The sequence below is a fragment of the Ursus americanus genome, chromosome 5 (assembly GCF_024610735.1).
Source record: "Ursus americanus isolate L20-20 chromosome 5, mUrsAme1.1.p, whole genome shotgun sequence".
Taxonomy (NCBI): Eukaryota; Metazoa; Chordata; class Mammalia; order Carnivora; family Ursidae; genus Ursus; species Ursus americanus.
In genome coordinates, this window is record NC_142131.1 from 86,419,013 (window position 1) to 86,427,685 (window position 8,673).

At 43.0% G+C, this 8,673-nt stretch overlaps 1 pseudogene; it reads left to right on the forward strand.

Moving 5' to 3' along the window:
- Positions 1-6,501: 6,501 nt before the first annotated feature.
- On the forward strand, positions 6,502-7,492 carry LOC123791195 (5'-AMP-activated protein kinase subunit gamma-2 pseudogene; annotated as a pseudogene).
- Positions 7,493-8,673: the final 1,181 nt, after the last annotated feature.

The window sequence follows — 8,673 nt, forward strand, 5'->3', positions numbered from 1 at the left end:
ATGGTCATTTCCTTGTGTTTCATTTTATTTTGTGAGTTTTATGTTTCTCTGATGCTTTGTAAACCTTGTACCATTGCACTGGTGTTGGCTTATTTGAAGAAGTGGTCACTTTTGGAATTTGACAGAGAAAGTTTTTACCAGTCAATTTAGCCAGATATTTGGGGCAGGTCAGCAAGAACATAACACAAATGGCCAGACACACAGGGTCCATTGGTAAGTGGCTTGACATTTGTGTCCACAGTGACCTTGGATGCTCACTTGACTCTCTCTTCCCTATGGAGGGAGTGAAACTGTCTTTTCTATTATCTTCAGTTTGCCTTTCAGTTTGCCTTTTCCCATTTCTGTACTTTTATGTGGAATCCAGAACTCTCAAAATGGTATGTCTGTGGATGGATAGTTATTTATATCCATGTTTCTGTGAAGAGATCTGGGCCTGAACCTCCTAGCCTTGCATCGTCCTGACACAATCACCATGTGTGGAGAGGTCAAGATAACTCTGTGTTCAGTCATAGAAGTACTGAGTGAGACACTCACAGCCCTACCATGCCTCGGCAAACTCAAAGAGTGATGTATACTTGGAATACCTCCATATTCACTAAAAGTGCATCAAAAGGAGACTAGGACTGAGTGCTACAGATCTCCCCAGGAGATACCACAAAACCAACCATGTTGTGGAGCCATGGCATTTGGTTTATCCTAAGAAATGAAAGAAAAGAAAAGAAGATAAAGAAGATCCTAATATGTTTGCATTTAATTTCTATATTCAGTTGAATTATTTCTAAAACAACACAGCTCTTAAATCAATGGTCACATTTACTTTTTTTTTTTTTTTGGTTTACAAGATGAATTCTAGCTGAACTTTATTTTTTTTAAATAAATTTTTTATTATGTTGTGTTAGTCACCATGCAGTATATCCTCAGTTGTTGATGTAGTATTCCATGATTCATTATTTGCGTATAACACCCAGTGCACCATGCAATACGTGCCCTCCTTAATACCTATCACCGGCCTATCCCAAACCCCCACCCCCCCCCACCCCTCTGAGGCCCTCAGTTTGTTTCACAGAGTCCATAGTCTCTCATGGTTCATTCCCCCTTCTCTTTACCCCCCCTTCATTCTTCCCTTCCTTCTCCTACCGACCTTCCTACTATTTCTTATGTTCCACAAATGAGTGAAACCATATGATAATTGTCTTTCTCTGCTTGACTTATTTCCCTTAGCATAATCTCTTACAGTCCCTACCATGTTGCTGAAAATGTTGGGTAATCATTCTTTCTGATGGCTGAGTAATATTCCATTGTGTATATGGACCACATCTTCTTAATCCAGTCATCTGTTGAAGGGCATCTTGGCTCTTTGGGGAAAATACCCAGTAGTGCAATTGCTGGATCATAGGGTAGCTCAATTCTTAACTTTTTAAGGGACCTCCACATTGTTTTCCAAAGTGTCTGTACCAACTTGCATTCCCACCAACAATGTAGGAGGGATCCCCTTTCTCCACATCCTCTCCAACATTTGTTGTTTTGTGCCTTGTCCATTTTTGCCATTCTAACTGGCGTAAGGTGGTATCTCAATGTGGTTTTAATTTGATTTTCCCTGATTGCTAATGATGTTGAACACTTTGTCATGCAAAAGTGTCTGCTCATATTTTCTGCCCATTTTTTTGATTTATTTTTTTCTTGTGTATTGAGTTTGAGAAGTTCGTTGTAGATCTTGGATACCAGGCTTTTATCTGTAGTGTCATTTGCTAATATCTTCTCCCATTCCGTGGGCTGCAGATCAGGTTTTTTTGACTGTTTCCTTGGCTGTGCAGAAGATTTTTATCTTGATGAAGTCCCACAAGTTCATTTTTTCTTTTGCTTCTCTTGCCTTTAGAGATGTGTCATGAAAGAAGTTGCTGTGGCCAATGTCAAAGAGGTTGCTGCCTATGTTCTCCTCTAGTATTTTGATGGATTCCTGGCTCACATCCAGGTCTTTTATCCATTTGGAGTTCATCTTTGTGTATGGTTTGAGAGAGTGGTCAAGTTTCATTCTTTTGCATGTAGCTGTCCAATTTCCCCGCCCCCACTTCTGTGACTTGGAATCATTGAGAACTAAACCTGCCCTTTTCCCAAAGCCATGCAAGCTAATGAACATGAGATAACTTGAGGCTTCATGTCCAACATCTAGAAATTTCGACCGGCTGCCTTCAGAATTCAGAAACTGGGATTACAGTCTGTTCCAATCATTAACCTTTTGTTTTTCTTTTGTTTTCATAGAAAAACCTCTTAACAACCTGAAGCAAATTTTTACACCACAACTTCCCATCACCTGAAATGAGACACAGGTACCTGCCCTGACCTCTTCTCTGGTCTAAAAGCCTGGCTTGGTGAGATTATGAAACAATCTCTCAATGCAGGACAGGGTCAAACCTATTTGCACCAGGTGGCCCAAGGTGTGAAAATACACTGCAATATTACTCAGCTCTTTAAGCAGAGTTTCAGGACCCCTGTGATCACTGACTTAGTTTTATGGCTAGACCATGCAAGTTTGGTACAATAAATGCACAGTGGATTTCTGGCTATTGGCTATATAATTGCTATAGAATTTGGTATTATAATCCTATCTATTATTTATTTGTTTGTTTATTTATTTTTAAAACACAGACATTTATTTTCCCACAATTATGAAAGTAGAAACCTGAGATGAAGCTGTCTACAGGGTTGATTTCTCCTGAGGTCTCTCTCTTTGGCTTGTGTGTGGTCACCTTCTCATTGAGTGTTCTCATCATATTTTCTTTTCTGTATCCATGTCCTAGTCTCTTCCTATAAGGATTCCCCATATATTTCTAGGGTCTCCCATATACTTTAATTTTAACTCAATTGCTTCTTTTTAAAAAGCAGGTTCTTTTTTAAATTTAAATTCAAGTTAGTTAACATAGAGTATAGTATTGGTTTCAGGAGTAGAATTTGCTGATTCATCACTTACATAAGGTTCAGGATATCTGTCAGCTTTAAACAAACAGTTTTATTGGAATACAAAGATAGAGTTTCAGGATGTTTGTAATGCACAGCTCAGCATCATACTCACCACAGCACCACACTAGACACTGCATTCTGCAGATGGTGGGTAGGGGTCTCCAAGGTTCTGAGAAAGTGGTGTTGAACCATAAGGAGCAGAGAGTCAGCATGACCTGCCCATCCTACTCAACATTGTTCACACACACGGACTCCTCTAGAACTCAAGGGCAGCCGCTGAGGTGGGTGCCACTCTGATAGAAAGGAAAAGGGTAGCAGAATGTCTACACACAGCTATTTCTGCATAGACCATTTCTGAACCCAGACCTCATAGCCCTTGTGGTAACCTTGGCTCCAAATTTTGGCCATTTAAATTCTCTGATTACAACAAGCATATTCACATTCCATTGGCCAAAGCTAGTCACACAGCCAAGGCCATTCATCAAAAAAGTAAATGTGGTCCATTCGGAGGGCTATGGCCAGGAAGGGAAGATGAAAGAGCAAGGATAAATAATACAATTTACTTTGCTTTCCGGCATATGATCCCCGCAACAGAATGATCTTTATTCTGTTTCCAGTGCCCAGTACCATGCCTGGCATTAGTAAATGATGCCAGGAAGCTTGAAGGAAAGAGTATGACAGTTCTGTTTTGTTTCTAAACATGCATATGGTTCTGTTTCTTTTCATTTTGGATCCAGAGGATTTAGGTTTGAATCAAAACATCCTCGTTTTCATGTCAGGGGTTTTGGCAATAACATCAATAATAGTAAAATTAAGAACAGACAATATTTCTTGAGTGTTTGCCGTGTACCAGAAACACTGGTTAGGGTCTTAGGTTTGTAATGCCATTTCAATCTGCAAACACAATAAGTGAGGCAGGTATTGCTGTCTCCATGCTGTAGATGAGGTGAAGCAGAAGCAGAGAGGTTCAGGAATTTTCTCAATGTCACACAGCTAGGAGGAGATGGAGCTATGATGTGAACTCAGGCCCACTAGGCTCTATAACTTCTTTCATGCACCATGCTATAACACAGCTACATGTTAAGTAAGCTCAACCCATGTACTTTCCTCATCTGTAAAATAGGGACACACAAGAGCATGATCACTTTGTAGAATTGTTACCACGTTCAGAGAAAAGTCCTGTATCAATGGCCTGGCACAGTGAAGCATCCACTCTGGACACTCGGCAAATATTATTCCTTCTATCCTTTCCATTTCATGACTGACTCCGGGTGCCAGATTGATGGAAACTTTCCTCAGGATGTGATCCTCAAAATCCACAGATGTACGTTAGTTAAACCTACACTACTCAACCACTAAGACCCTCCTAGGCCTTCCACTGGAATGTTCTCCAAAATCCAACCATCAGCAGTTGATTTCTAAAACCCTTGGGAGGACTGTCCCAGTGGCTCAGCATTTCCCTTGGCTGCTAAGGTATTCATGAACCTTGATGGATTCTGAAGTTAGCCTCCTCCCTGGAAGGAGGATTTACAGAGGAGGCTTGGGCCAGGCACTTGCACATCTTAGTTGAGTAGGTGGAGAGAATGCAAGCAAGTGGCAAGGGTAAAGTTGCCAGAGTGACCTGTGAGGTGCCAAGCCCAGGAGCACGGTGGGTCTTCCCATACTGTGCTCAGAAATTTCAGACATTGAGAGTGGGAGGAGCACTTTGTCTGCTGAATCAAGGATATGTGTTTTGGAGAGCACAGTGTTGGATGAGAGGAGGGAGAAACATTTAATGAGCACCTACTGTGTGCCAGGTACCTTAGACATGTAAGTCTATTGGATCTTGTAAGAAAAAAAAAAGTCTTCTTTTATAGTCAGGAAATGGAGATGGATAGTCTGAGAAGTGAAATAACTTGAGCAAGTTTATAAAGATAAGAGTCCAAGATGGGGACCTTGCTCACATCACCTATGGTGAGAACTGAACTCACTACCTCCAGGGACACATCAAGTCTACACCTATTTATAGAGCAGATCCTCCTGAAGAAGAACTGAGGGCCTACTGAACAGCTTCTGCACAACACAAGACAGAGACACCCTCACCATCCTGCCAACTGCAGTGAGAGGGATCGTTCTGGGAGCTGTAAGCTGATCTGTCTGCCCTAGGTCACAGAAAAGAAGCTGGTTTATTTTTATTTTTTGGAGGTTTTTTATTTATTTTTCAGAGAGGGGAGAGTGAAAGCAAGCACAAGCAGGAGGAGCGGCACACAGAGGGAGTAGCAGGCTCCGCACCGAACAAGGAGCTCAATATGGGACTCGATCCCAGGATCCTCCTGGGATCATGACCTGAGCAGAAGCTAGACACTTAACCAACTGAGCCACCAAGGTGTCTCAAGAAGCTGCAATTTAAAAAGCAAATGTAATGTGAAGGATCCATCCTTCAAGCCCCCAGTGGGGAGGGTGGTGCTGGATCTCTTTCTGTGTTGAAGTGCTGGCAAGTGCCATTGTTCCCCTTCCCCTCCACCTTGATAGCATGGACAGAAGCAAGTTCTGAGCACCCCAGCCAGCTTGCTACCTCGCTGAGCCTTGGGTCCCCAACCCACTCAACCCCAGCTGTGCCAGCGAGGCAGCCCCAGCACGGCACACACTGGGTTGCCCGGTTAGCATTCACAATAGCTCCAGACATCACACCAATGTGACACTTTAGTCCTATTCACCCCAGCACACTTCAGGCTTGCAAGACTCGGATTGCCAGGTCACCCCCTGAATGGAGAGTTATGTGACCTCCTGGGTCACTACTGCTTCAGCTGAACTGTCCTGACAAGGATCCCCTTGATGTGGAAAGCCCAGCACCCCCCAGCCCGCACTCTGCCAGGCCACTCACAGTGAGTAAGACCCCAGGACACCCCAGCTTTCACCCACTTGAGCTTCAGATATCCTGCTAGGAGATACTGTGCACAGAGAACCCCCCCAATCCTGAATCCACTTCAGCTACAGCTACCCTCCCAAAGTGTCTTCTCTGCAGAGAGACCTGGGACACTCCAGCCCACCCTCTTCAGCTACAGCTGTCCTGCCAGGGCACCTCTGTGCAGAGAACCCCAGAAAACCTCATCTCCTGATCCATCTCCACTCCAGCCACCCTGCCAGGGGGTCCTATGCACAGAGATCCCTGTGACACCAGCTTGTATCCACCTCAGCTTCACTAAACCTACCTGGGTGCTCTCAGTGTGAAGACACATGCACCCCTACATTCATTGTAGCAAGACGCCTGATATCCAAAGTATAGAGAAGACCCAGGTACACATCCAGAGATGAATGAATACGGGCTACACTTCAGCCTAACCATCACCCCCCTGCTTGCCTAGCCAGGTGTTCCCACCTATACCCCCTGGTCCCTGCATTATGCCCACAACCCCAGAGGGTCCTAGCCCATAACCTGCACTCCAGAGAGGTCCAGCCAACACACTGATGCTCCTGCACACCTGGCCAGACAAACGCCCAGTCCTGGTCCTCCTCCTCCTCCTTGGTAGCAGCGGGCTGCAGCCCCTGGACCAGGAAGCCAGCATGTGGGAGAAATTCTAGGTGAAAGATAAGCACAAGACTCAGAATGTGGGTTTCATGCACTTCATGGGATCACACAAGGATCACCACCTCTTTCCAACTCTTCGAAGCGTGTTGTTGCTGATACTACATTACAGGTTAGAAAGGATTCTGTGCCTTAGCAGCCAATGGTGTTCCAGAAGCTCCACTGTGGGAGAGGACACAACAAAGTTTTGTAGGAATGCTAAAAATTACAGAGTTCATAAATACACCACAGAGATGGAATAAGTCAACCCTGGTACAGATTTATGAATTAGAGGCACATAAGATTGAAACGGGGGGAGCTTCATCCCGAAGAAACACGTAAGCCTTCAGGGAATATAGCTCCAGATGCAAATGTCTTCCATGCTATACACACTGATCACAAATAAAATCCACTAATTGCCAGTTATTGATCCTATCAGTGGACTGCACTTTGTACACATAGCCACAAAGGAATCCTCACATTCCTCCAGCATTTTATGTCTGGTCTGCCAAAGCCTGCCTTCATGAAGCAGAAGCTGAATGTTCTTGCATTTGGGACCCACCACAACATCCCTTCATCCACCAGGACACTCCCATCAGTACAGCCTTGAATGTCTTTGTAGAAAGACAGTTGCTGGCCTTCCCTGTGGTGCACGAGTCAGGAGAAGTTGTAGATATTTATACCAAGTCTGATTTAATTAAGCCTACTGCTGAGAAAACATTCAGTAACCTAGATATCACAGTGACCCAGGCCCTTAGCACTGCTCACAGTGTCTTGAGGGTGTTGTGAAGTATGTTAAGCTGGAAATCCTGGACAGATTAGCATGGGCTGACCTCTGGGCTGCTGGTCACAAGTGAAGCAGATAGCATCTTCGGTGTCATTTCCCTGTCAGACGTGTGGTAAGCCCTGATACTCATGCCTGCAGGTGTCAAACAGGAGACAGAAGCAGAATGGCCACTGTGCATGGAGAAGCCCTTGGAGAAAACTTGAACAAGGATTCTGGGTCAGGCTTTGCCTCCTGAACACTGACTGTGATAGAAGACGGTGAAATGGCTACGAATGTGTATCAGGGTTTAGTGATGGGTATTTTTTCCAGTGATGTTGAAACTGAGCATAGGAAACAGATTTTATGTGTTTGAAGTTTCAGGCTTGAATTTAAAGACTGTTTTCAGACCTTTGAACAATTTCACATGCTATATGTTATCAAAGTGCACTGTGCCCTGAATTTTTTATCATTTTTCATCTCAAAGTATTCACTGTTCTGTAACAAGTAATAGGACATAAGGGGAGAGTATGGCCTATTCAGATCTCATGCCTTCTGTTAGAACATGGGGTATTTGATCACTGTGGCCTGTCGGCAGGTGGAGCCACGTGGGGCCGTGGCATGAAAGCCTTTCAAACTTTCTCAAACCATTTTCTTTTTAGTAGATTTGTGGAAATGCTTTAATTTGAATATAAAAAATTAATTTGTAAAACTTAATGACAGTTTTATTTTTAGTGGGTGTTCTGATATATAATGTAAATATGTCTGCTTTATAAGAAGTTTATTTATTTTTCCTTTCATGCAATATTTTACATATTTCCATGGGTAAACGTCACCATACCCATTAATAAAACGTTGGTTGTTATTTGTAGATGGAAACTTCCTCATTTACGTTTGGCTCTGGAATGGATAGGACTTCAAATATAGCCATTGTTAGTATTTAAAAGCTTAAGTTTCCAAAAGCATGTGTGGAGACCTGCTCTGTGAGAGTGGAAACAGGAAGCCATTATGAGGAAGGAAAGTCCTGGGAAAATGTGGATTTTTTTCTCATAATGAAATGTAAAATCATGATGTCTGTGTGACTGCTGGTGGATTACTATTGTAAAGTGTTATTATGGCATATGCAGTGTTGTCATGGGGTGAAGAGAAACAATGTTTCCTAATGTTAGTCCTCTGAAAATGTCCACACTGTACATAGATATTAGTATAGTGTGATTTTTCTTTTTTTTTTTTTGCCAGATTGAAAAATTAAAAAAAAAAAAAACCTTACTATCTACAAAAAACCCCAAATGAATAGATAAAATGTATGGTATATATACACAATGGAAAATTACTCAGCCATAAAAAAGGATGAGATCTTGCCATTTGGAACAACACGGGTGGACCGAGAAGGCATAAACGTAGTGAA